We start from the raw sequence: 13,067 nt of genomic DNA on the forward strand, positions 1-13,067 counted from the left end.
GAGGAGAAGTTCCCGGGAGGCAAGGACTGATTTTGGAGCCGGGAGTGCAGCGTCCCAGCAGGGGAACCTTGACGCTGGGCTTTGGACTGTCAGCAGAGGAACTGACCGCGGCTTCTGCGGGCCAGACCCTCAGGGGCAATCTCTACCCAGACAGCACACATAGGCGACACGCCCCTCGGGAATCTCAGATAAAAGAGTCATCCGAAGCAAGATAAGCAACTTTGGCTATATTCCGGGGTGCTACCCTCTCCTGTTGTTCTGAAACCTCCCCTCCCCTTCCCAGGTGGCTTCATTAACATTGGGATTTCCTAAGCCAGAGGGAGAACTGCTCCGCGGCTTTTCTTTTCCCTTTTTTTTTTTTGGTCTTTTCCTAACCCATTCTTCCGGCCTGAGAGAAGCAACCACAAAAAGCCCAGGGACCAAAAATCCTTCCCTAATTGGACTAAAAACACAGAAACAGCTCCAGCCAAACATATGTGATCCATATCTCGGGATTTCATCCCTACAGGGAACAAGGTGGCTATTATAATGCAAAGGCATTTCTGATAGGGATATGACTGTAATTTTTTTTTTAGTAGATTTACTGAAAAAACAAGTTTCCCAGGTCTGATATCTCTGCGTATTCAACAGAGCCCTAACTGACCCACAACAGGGAACTGAGGGCTGAAGCTCCCCCCAGACCAGCTACCCTCCTGCCTTAGGGGTCTAAGGAGGGTGACACCTACCAATCTGTAGAGGTACTTGCATTGGGGGCCTAAGGAACAGCTGCAGAGCCCTCCCACCAAGGTGCTTTAGGAATAGAGACACACCTACCTCACTGACACTAGGGGGAAGCCTGTCAGCATCCTGCCCCCCTTGAGTGTGAACCCCAGCTGCTAATAGAATCTGGTGCACACAACTATTACCACTACTTCGCAAGGTGGATAGGTGTTAGGGTGCAGCACACACTTGGTGACCCAAGAGCAGTTTCTACTCAAGAATAGTGAATAGACTCAGGCATATATATCTGGCAACAGCCCAAACCAGCTGGTAATAGGTCATAAGTAAGTCAAGGGCTACAAAAATCAAGACAGCACAATCTAGTAGCCCATCCACATATATTGAAAGAAAACAAAACAAGATAAGACTCATTGAGCAAATATAGAATAAATCACTACAATATCTTAGTGATGGCTTGGAGACAGTAGTCGATATCAAACCACATAAAGAAGCAGACCATGACAGCTTCTACAACCCCCCAAACAAAAGAATCAAAATCTTTCCCAAATGAAGATACAATCTTGGAATTATCAGATACAGAATATAAAAAAACTAATTTACAGAATGCTTCAAGACGTCAGGGATGACCTCAGAAATGATATAAGGGAAACTGCAAAAAAAGCCAAGGAACACACTGATAAAACTGTTGAAGAACTCAAAAAGATTATTTAAGAACATAGTGGAAAAATTAATAAGTTGCAAGAATCCATAGAGAGACAGCATGCAGAAATCCAAAAGATTAACAATAAAATTACAGAATTAGACAACACAATAGGAAGTCAGAGGAGCAGACTTGAGCAATTAGAATGCAGACTGGGAGATCTGGAGGACCAGGGAATTAACACCAACATAGCTGAAAAAAAATCAGAGAAAAGAATTTAAAAAAATGAAGAAACCCTAAGAATCATGTGGGGCTCTATCAAGAAGGATAACTTGCGTGTGATTGGAGTCCCAGAACAGGGAGGGACAGCAGAAAACACAGAGAGAATAGTTGAAGATCTGCTGCCAGAAAACTTCCCTGACATCATGAAAGACGAGAGGATATCTATCCAGGTTGCTCATTAAACCCCATTTAAGATTGATCCAAAAAGAAAAACACCAAGACATATTATCATCAAACTTGCCAAAACCAAAGATAAAGAGAAAATTTTAAAAGCAGCCAGGGATAAAAGAAAGGTCTCCTACAAGGGAGAATCAATAAGAATAAGTTCAGACTACTCAGCAGAAACCATGCAGGCAAGAAGGCAATGGGATGACATATACAGAGCACTGAAGGAGAAAAACTGCCAGCCAAGGATCATATATCCAGCAAAACTCTCTCTGAAATATGAAGGCGAAATTAAGATATTTACAGATAAACACAAGCTTAGAGAATTTGCAAAAACCAAACCAAAGCTACAAGAAATACTAAAGGAAATTGGTCAGAAAACTAATAATCTCAGATACCAGCACCATGCAAGGTCACAGAACAGAACATCCTGATATCAACTCAAATAGGGAAATCACAAAAACAAATTAAGATTAATTAAAAAAAATGCTCAGAACAGGGAATCATTGAAGTCAATATGTAAAAGATCACAATAATAAAAAACAGGGACTAAATACAGGTGGCATAAAACTGCCATATGGAGAGGGATACAAGGCGATATAGGACAATACAAGTTAGGTTTTTACTTAGAAAAATAGGGGTAAATATTAAGGTAACCACAAAGAGGTATAACAACTCCATAACTCAAAATAAAAACCAAGAAAAACGTAACAACTCAGCAAACATAAAGTCAAATACTATGAAAATGAGGATCACACAATTTACAAAGAAAAACGTCTCAGCACAAAAAAGTAAGTGGAACAATGAAATTGTCAACAACACACATAAAAAGGCATCAAAATGACAACACTAAACACTTACTTATCTATAATTACACTGAATGTAAATGGACTAAATGCACCAATAAAGAGACAGAGTCTCAGGCCGGATAAAGAAACACTCTCCGTCTATATGCTGCCTACAAGAGACACACCTTAGACTTAGAGACACAAACAAACTAAAACTCAAAGGATGGAAAAAAATATATCAAGCAAACAATAAGCAAAAAAGAGCAGGAGTAGCAATATTAATTTCTGACAAAACAGACTTTAAACTTAAATCCACCACAAAGGATAAAGAAGGACACTACATAATGATAAAAGGGACAATTGACCAGGAAGACATAACCATATTAAATACTTATGCACCCAATGACAGGGCTGCAAGATACATAAATCAAATTTTAACAGAACTGAAAAGTGAGATAGACACCTCCACAATTATAGTAGGAGACTTCAACACACCACTTTCGGAGAAGGACAGGACATCCAGAAAGAAGCTCAAGAGAGACATGGAAGACCTAATTACAACAATCAACCAACTTGACCTCATTGACTTGTACAGAACTCTCCACCCAACTGCTACAAAGTATACTTTTTTTTGTAGTGCACATGGAACATTCTCTAGAATAGACCACATATTAGGTCATAAAACAAACCTTTGCAGAATCCAAAACATCGAAATATTACAAAGCATCTTGACAGACCACAAGGCCATAAAAGTGGAAATCAATAAGAGAAAAATTAGGGAAAAGAAATCAAATACTTGGAAACTGAACAATACCCTCCTGAAAAAAGACTGGGTTATAGAAGACATTAAGGAGGAAATAAGGAAATTCATAGAATGCAACGAGAATGAAAATACTTCCTATCAAAACCTCTGGGACACAGCAAAAGCAGTGCTCAGAGATCAATTTATATCAATAAATGCACACATACAAAAAAGAAGAAAGAGCCAAAATCAGAGAACTGTCCCTACAACTTGAACAAATAGAAAGTGAGCAACAAAAGAATCCATCAGGCACCAGAAGAAAACAAATAATAAAAATTAGAGCTGAACTAAATGAATTTAAAAAAAGAACAGAAAAACAATTGAAAGAATTAACAAAGCCAAAAGCTGGTTCTTTGAAAAAATTAACAAAATTGATAAACCATTGGCCAGACTGACTAAAGAAATACAGGAAAGGAAACAAATAACCCGAATAAGAAATGAGAAGGGCCACATCACAACAGACCCAACTGAAATTAAAAGAATCATATCAGATTATTATGAAAAATTGTACTCTAACAAATTTGCAAACCTAGAAGAAATGGATGAATTCCTGGAAAAACACTACCTACCTAAACTAACATAATCAGAAGTAGAACAACTAAATAGACCCATAACAAAAAAAGAGATTGAAACGGTAATCAAAAAACTCCCAACAAAAAAAAAGCCCTGGCCTGAATGGCTATACTGCAGAGTTCTACCAAACTTTCAGAGAAGAGTTAACACCACTACTAAAGGTATTTCAAAGCATAGAAGTTGATGGAATACTACCTAACTCATTCTATGAAGCCACCCTCTCCCTGATACCAAAACCAGGTAAAGACATCACAAAAAAAGAAAACTACAGACCTATACCCCTCATGAACATAGATGCGAAAATCCTCAACAAAATTCTAGCCAATAGAATTCAACAACATATCAAAAAAATAATCAACCATGACCAAGTGGGATTTATACCAGGTATGCAAGGCTGGTTTAATATTAGAAAAACCATTAATGTAATCTACCATATAAATAAAACAAAAGACAAAAACCACATGATCTTATCAATTGATGCAGAAAAGACATTTGACAAAGTCCAACACCCATTTACGATAAAAACTCTCAGCAAAATAGGAATTGAAGGAAAATTCCTCAGCATAATAAAGGGCATCTATACAAAGCCAACAGCCAACATCACTCTAAATGGAGAGAGCCTGAAAGCATTTCCCTTGAGAACGGGAACCAGACAAGGATGCCCTTTATCACCGCTCTTACTCAACATTGTGCTAGAGGTCCTGGCCAGAGCAATTAGGCTAGACAAAGAAATAAAAGGCATTGGGATTGGCAAGGAGGAAGTAAAATTATCTCTATTTGCAGATGACATGATCTTATACACAGAAAACCCTAAGGAATCCTCCAGAAAACTACTGAAACTAATAGAAGAGTTTGGCAGAGTCTCAGGTTATAAGATAAACATACAAAAATCACTTGGATTCCTCTACATCAACAAAAAGAACATCGAAGAGGAAATAACCAAATCAATACCATTCACAGTAGCCCCCAAGAAGACAAAATACTTAGGAATAAATCTTACCAAAGATGTAAAAGACCTATACAAAGAAAACTACAAAGTAGTATTACAAGAAATTAAAAAGGACCTACTTAAGTGGAAAAACATACCTTGCTCATGGATAGAAAGACTTAACATAGTAAAAATGTCTATTCTACCAAAAGCCATCTATACATATAACGCACTTCCGATCCAAATTCCAATGTCATTTTTTAAGGTGATAGAGAAACAAATCACCAACTTCATACGGAAGGGAAAGAAGCCTCGGATAAGCAAAGCATTACTGAAAAAGAAGAAGAAAGTGGGAGGCCTCACTCTACCTGATTTCAGAACCTATTATGCAGCCACGTAGTCAAAACAGCCTGGTACTGGTACTGGTACTGGTACTGGTACTGGTACAACAACAGGCACATAGACCAATGGAACAGAATTAAGAACCCAGATATAAATCCATCCACATATGAACAGCTGATATTTGACAAAGGCCCAGTGTCAGTTAATTGGGGAAAAGATAGTCTTTTTAACAAATGGTGCTGGCATAACTGGATATCCATTTGCAAAAACATGAAACAGGACCCATACCTCATACCATGCACAAAGCTAACTCCAAGTGGATCAAAGACCTAAACATAAAGACTAAAACGATAACGATCATGGAAGAAAAAATAGGGACAACGGTAGGAGACCTAATACAAGGCATATACAGAATACAAAACATTACCAAAAGTCACGAAGAGAAACCAGATAACTGGGAGCTCCTAAAAATCAAACACCTATGCTCATCTAAAGACTTCACCAAAAGAGTAAAAAGACCACCTACAGACTGGGAAAGAATTTGCAGCTATGATATCTCCGACCAGCGCCTGATCTCTAAAATCTACATGATTCTGTCAAAACTCAACCACAAAAAGACAAACAACCTAATCAAGAAGTGGGCAAAGGATATGAACATGCACTTCACTAAAGAAGATATTCAGGCAGCTAACAGATACAGGAGAAAATGCTCTCGATCATTAGCCATTAGAGAAATGCAAATTAAAACTGTGATGAGATTTCATCTCACACCAACAAGGCTGGCATTAATCCAAAAAACACAAAATAATAAATGTTGGAGAGGCTGCGGAGAGATTGGAACTCTTATACACTGCTGGTGGGAATGTAAAATGGTACAACCACTTTGGAAATCTATCTGGCATTTTCTTAAAAAGTTAGAAATAGAGCTACCATACAACCCAGAAATCCCACTCCTCGGAATATACCCTAGAGAAATAAGAGCCTTCACACAAACAGATACATGCACACCCTTGTTTATTGCAGCTCTGTTTACAATAGCAAAAAGCTCAAGGAACCAAGGTGTCCATCAACAGATGAATGGTTAAATAAATTGCGGTATATTCACACAATGGAATACTACGCATCAATAAAGAACAGTGACGAAAGTGTGAAACATTTCATAACATGGAGGAACCTGGAAGGCATTATGCTGAGTGAAATTAGTCAGAGGCAAAAGGACAAATATTGTATAAGACCACTATTATAAGATCTTGAGAAATAGTATAAACTGAGAAGAACACATACTTTTGTGGTTACAAGGGGGGAGGGAGGGAGGGTGGGAGAGGGTTTTTTACTGATTAATTAGTAGATAAGAACTGCTTTAGGTGAAGGGAAGGACTATACTCAATACATGGAAGGTCAGCTCAACTGGACTGGACCAAAAGCAAAGAAGTTTCCGGGATAAAGTGAGTGCTTCAAAGGTCAGCGGAGCAAGGGCAGGGGTTTGGGGACCATGGTTTAAGGGGACTTCTAAGTCAATTGGCAAAATAACTCTATTATGAAAACATTCTGCATCCCACTTTGAAATGCGGCGTCTGGGGTCTTAAATGCTAACAAGCGGCCATCTAAGATGCATCAATTGGTCTCAACCCACCTGGATCAAAGGAGAATGAAGAACACCAAGGTCACACGATACCTAAGAGCCCAAGAGACAGAAAGGGCCAAATGAACCAGAGACGTACATCATCCTGAGACCAGAAGAACTAGTTGGTGCCCGACCACAACCAATGACTGCCCTGACAGGGAGCATAACAGAGAACCCCTGAGGGAGCAGGAGATCAGTGGGATGCAGACCCCAAATTCTCACAAAAAGACCATACTTAATGGTCTGACTGAGACTAGAGGAATCCCAGGGGTCATGGTTCCCAAACCTTCTGTTGGCACAGGACAGGAACCATTCCCGAAGACAACTCATCAGACATGAAAGGGACTGGGCAGTGGGTAGGAGAGAGATGCTGATGAAGAGTGAGCTATTTATATCAGGTGGACACTTGAGACTGTGTTGGCATCTCCTGTCTGGAGGGGGGATGGGAGGATAGAGAGAGTTGGAAGCTGGCAAAATCGTCAAGAAAAGAGAGACTGGAAGGGCTGACTCAGGGGGAGAGCAAGTGGGAGTACGGAGTAAGGTGTATATAAACTTATATGTGACAGACTGACTTGATTTGTAAACGTTCACTTGAAGCTCAATAAACGTTAATAAAAAAAAAATTTATGGATGGTAACAAACGAAATTCTGGAGCCAGAATATATTTCTAGGGTGCAAAGCTAATGGTGAAAATTATGAGAGTGGCTGCTGTATTCTCTGTCAGTCGGCTCTGTATATTGTTTTCTTTGCAAACTATTCAGTCCTAAATCATTTAAGTCTTGACTTGCTACAGATAGATTTAGCAATTGGTGCAACTCAAATATGATTGATAAACATGAAACAGTTCAATTCACAGAGACTGTATGTTGTCATATTTAAACCGAACACATGATTTTGACTTAAGTCATGGACTGGAAATACAAATTAATGAAGAAAGTCGGTATCAGAAAGTTGTTTTGCAATGTTGTTGCTGTCATTATAACAATCACTGAATGACTGAATGTGAACTATCTTTTTGAGGAAGAAATGAAATGTTTGGCTCCCTTGAACTTGTTGCTCAGTTTGATGCATATTTAGCAGGTCCAATCTCAAAATATGGTAACACTGGAAAGGACAACCCATCATATAAGTCTAAAACAACGCTTGAAGAATTAATAAAGTTGATAAATGATGAAGTTCATTCTACTATTTTCAGTGAAATAAGTATAGCTGTATATTTCAGTTTGTAGATTCCACTCTTGATCTTTCTCATACAGATCAGCTAAGTATTGTTTCAGGATAAGTATCTCCAACAAATGGAAAACCTGTCCAGCGATTATCATGTTTATAAGCTTAAAAAGTCATATTGGTGAAGAAATTGCAAATCAAATACTTCACTATTTAGGTCAACTTTGCAAAATTGATTTTTCTAAGTGCGGAGGCCAGTCCTATGACAATGCTGCCAATATGTCAGGGCTTTATAAAGACACACAACAGAAAATTTCAGAACGTAATGAATATGCCATTTCCATACCATGTGCTGAGCATTCACTTAATCTTGTAGGATGCAGCACAATAGATTGTTGTCCGGAAGCAGTTGATTTTTTTCCTACTGTTCAGTTACTCTACACTTTTTTTGCCTGGCTGTTGGTGGCGCAATGGTTGTATCTGGCTGCTAGACAAAGTTTGGCAGTGTCGAATCCACCAGCCGCTCCTTGGATACCTTATGGGGCAGTTCTACTCTGTTTTATAGGGTCGCTGTGAATCTGAATGAACTTCACAGCAACAGATTTTTTTGTTTTCTTTCTACTCGCCAATGAGCAGTTCTTAAAACGTATTTAGGCAATGATAGAGTATTACAATGTCTTTGTAAAACGCGTAAGAAAGCCTATGCTGTAGCAATGCGTGCAATCCTGGAATCTTACTCTCAGATTCTAGATGCCTTAGAAATATTGCTGAAGACCAGACACAAAAAGGAGATACCAAAGAGAAGCCAAAAACATCGCCAACAAAATTCAAACACTAGAGCATATATTTATGTTGGTTGTGTGGAATAATACATTGCAGCATTTTTGTCGGACTAGTAAAGCTCTCCAAGATCCAGGAGTAAACTTAAAGACATGCACAGATCTCTATAAATCATCAACAGGATATTTACATAATTTAAGAGAAAATTTTGAAAACACAAAACAAATATTGCCAAATACTGATTACCAAACAATTCACCTTCACAGAGCATTAGAGAGAAACAAGTAAATGACAGAAGTGCTCCAGAAGTATCACTGAGTGCCAGAGATCAGTTTCGCTTAATCACATACTACACCATCATTGACATACTCCAATCTTGCATGAAAAGAAGGGTGAAAGTGTGTGAAGTTCTTTCAAATAGGTTTTCCTTCTTAAATAGTGTAGATGTACCTGATGAAGAATCCATAAAGGCATCCAAGAAACTAGTGCAGGCTTCTCCTGATGACTTAAATATAAACCTTTATGGAGAAGTGCAACAATTTTATTCTTAAATGAGAACTAAGTTTACAGACTCAGGACAGACAAATTTTACTCATGTAGCCAGCCATGTGTGATTCTATAATAGAAGACAAAATACAAAATACAACACGTATTTTTTGATGTTAAAATGGCTTTACGTGTATTCCCAACTTAAATTATTACAAACTGCACAGCAGAACACTCACATTCATCCCTGAAGAGATTAAAATCCCTCAGCGTAGAACAATGATTCAAGAAAGACTCGATTCATTATCCTTATGTATGGAAGTAGATGTTTTTCAGCAGCTTAACTGTGATGAGATCACTGAAGAATTTTAAGAGCAAAGAATAGAAATGTAATAAAAGAGTAATTCGTTGTAATATTTGTTTTCTGATTATTTTCTTTTGACTTTTCTTCATTTGTCCATTTATTATTATAGCATTTAATACAAAACAGACATCAGAATTGAAGTATGAGCCATTTAAAGCAAAACTGGTGAAAGTCACTTTTTCATTGTGGGAGACCAACAGAATTTTACATTGATTGTTGAAACAACTAAGTTTGCTGACTCATTTTCTTTTTTGTAGAATATGTGGAATATTCTCTTCACAGAAAATGTAGTATGTAGTAAAAATCTTTGTCTCTTACACGCAATAAAACTTTTATAATTCGGTTCATCTCATTTTGCTAAAATGCATATGCCACTTTTGCATTCAATCGCCAATATTATGTTTTTTTTAAAGTTACATCATGAATAGCTAAGACACATATGCATGTACACATGTGTGCACACACACACATATATAATATATGTGTATATAATATATAACTCACATATCCCATTTGAATGGGTAGGTAACTAGATGAGGGGACATCACAGATTATCAGTGCTTAGGGCCGTCTCATGCGTTAATCTGGCCCTGGTCTTTCTCTTTATGGGTGAATTTGTGAGCTTTTCGCTATTTTTTGCAGTCTGTTAATCATCTACACTACTTCCACCTTCATTATATTTCCTTATGGACTTATGTTGGGTACTGATGCTGCATGTGTGAATTAGTAATGAGTTTTTACTTCATATTATTTTAAATTAAATGCTATAAAATAAAGTACATGAAATGCATTTGGTTTTGAATTACATTTTTTCTTTTACTGTTAAGGGAGCAATAACTCACTGAGGGAGAGAAGCACTGCAAAATTGTGTGATAAATCATGCAACAGATAAAGGCATGCAAAAACAAACACCAAAGGAAAAATGAGGCAAGAATTCAATAAAGGTGCACACACATTCTAGAAATCATATTTGACATAAAATGTTGGAATCTAGGAATTGATTCGTTAATAAAATTAATTTAATACAAACATGATTAGACAAATTAGTTATTATTATTGTTTTCCATTTTTAAAGCAGGCATAATAGTAAAAAACCAAAACCCAGTACCATCAAGCTGATTCCGACTCATAACGTAATAGTAAAAAAAAAAAAAAAAGCGTAATAGTAGGCACCTCAAAATAAAAATCTGCTTCTAAGAGAGAAGTCCTTGATCTTCGAGAGAGAGAGGTGGTATAGTAATGTTCTTAACAGTTCAAACTAGAAGCCAGAATGCAAAGGTTTCTTGTCTCAATTTTGCCACCATTTGGCTAAATGACCTTGACCAGGTAGTCAACCTCTTGGTGCCTGGGCTATGAAGTGACCTTCAACTCTGCTGGGGCATTTCTATCAGTCTAAAATGAAAATGTTCTATTTTCTATTGGGCCCCTTCCTACAGAGTATTCAATTTGCTTATTTAGTTACATAATTTAAATCTCACTATTATGATTCTGAAAACCCCATTCGAAAACATCAATCTGTGTATTTTTCCATTCCTGTCTGAAGATGAATCCTTTTAATTATATCCATTCTCTTAAGGGGAATAATTTAATTCCTTTTTATCTTCTAAGTTATATATTTCCACATTTTCTGCAGATGATATGCCCTCGAATCCAAGAAAAATAGGGAGTTATAACTCTTTTACTAACTCTGCATCTTGGACAATTAACTAATCGCCATGAACCTCAGCTCATCTCGAAATTAGGATAACACTTACCTTGTAGGATCGTGATAAGGGTTCACAGATTTGTTCAACTAACATTTATTGTGTGCCCATTGTGTACTATGCACTGCAATAGACAGTGGGGATTCATTGATCAGCAAAACCAGGCACTGCACCTATCCTCCTGGAAATTATGTTCTAGTGAATTTAATTTATCTGCCATGTTATGAAATTATCATGCAAATATGCATAGCGAGTTCAGTTTTAGGCTCAGGTAAGTAAGACATTTTTACTTACATGCAACGTCATGATAAACAGAGAAAAGGCTAAAGTTGTCAAGGATTTAATTTTACCTGGAACCACAATCAACAACCAAGGAAGCAGCTGTCAAGAAATCAAATGACCAATTGCGTGGGCAAATCTGCTGCAAAAGACCTTTTTAAAGTGTTAAAAAAAAAAAAAAAAAAGCAAAGATGTCACTTTAAGGACTAAGGTATGCCTGACCCAAGCCATGGTGTTTTCAATCGCCTCATGTGCCGTTGAAAGCTTAATAATGAATAAAGAAGAGGGAACACGAATTGATGCCTTTGAATTATGGTGTTGCTGAAAAATAATTGAATATACTATGGACTGTAAGAACGAACAAATCTCACTTGAAAGAAATAAAGCCAAAGGGTTCCGTAGAAGCAAGAATAGCCAAAACTTCTCTCAATATACTTTGGACATGTTATGGGGGGGAGGAAGGCCAGTCCCTGGAAAAGGACTTCATGCCTGGTAAAGTAGAGGGCCAGCGAAAAAGAGGAAGACCCTCAACGAGATGGACTGACACAGTGGCTGCAACTGTAACAAGGATATTGTGAGGGCTCAAGCATAACAAGGATTGTGAGGATGGGACAGGGGCCGGCAGTGTCTCGTTCTGTTCTACTAGGGTCGCTATGAGTCGGAACCTTACTCGACGGCACTTAATAACAACAAGTATGACATTTTTACTTACTTGGAAGTTAAGGACATTTGGAAGTCAACTGGAAATTAGTGGACTGTCCAACTCCAGCATGTTACAGCACGTCCACCACCTCTGGTCTCAGCCAGTAAAATCCAAAAGAGTCAGCCAATCGTGATGACAACCAAATATTCCCACGAATTTCTACAATATCTCAATACCACTCCTATTGATACAAATAGTGCTCTGTTACACATTGTAGAAATAACTTACAGTGAAAATGGGAGACGTGAAATGCTTTCTAGAAAGTGAGGAATTGGATAAAATTGGTGTCTTGAAAGCTTCATAAAAAGAGTTGGAAAGGCTACTCCCAAGCTCAAAATTTTTGTAAGGCTGGAGAAGGATGGGGAGATGGAGCGGAAAGATGAAATTTTTTGGTGAATCAACTGATTGTGAAATATTAGAATGGCTATATCCTGGTCCAAGTAAACAGGTTCCACAATTTAAAAAAAAGAGTATGTAGATTTTAAAAATTAGCAATAAACTGCAAATCCAAATTGTAAGTAGGTGACAAGTTGAGTTTCACTGCAAAAAACAAATAAACACTCTAGTCTCTACGGCGATCGAACCCGCGACCTCGGCGTTACTAGCACCACGCCCTAGCCAACTGAGCCAACCGGCCACTCCGTAAACGGAAGTATTTCTATTTTCCCTTTCTGGAATTAATTCGTGCAGTTCGGCGAAAGCTGGAAACCTTTGTTATTTT

The sequence above is a fragment of the Loxodonta africana genome, chromosome 1 (genome assembly GCF_030014295.1).
Source record: "Loxodonta africana isolate mLoxAfr1 chromosome 1, mLoxAfr1.hap2, whole genome shotgun sequence".
In the NCBI taxonomy this organism is placed as follows: domain Eukaryota; kingdom Metazoa; phylum Chordata; class Mammalia; order Proboscidea; family Elephantidae; genus Loxodonta; species Loxodonta africana.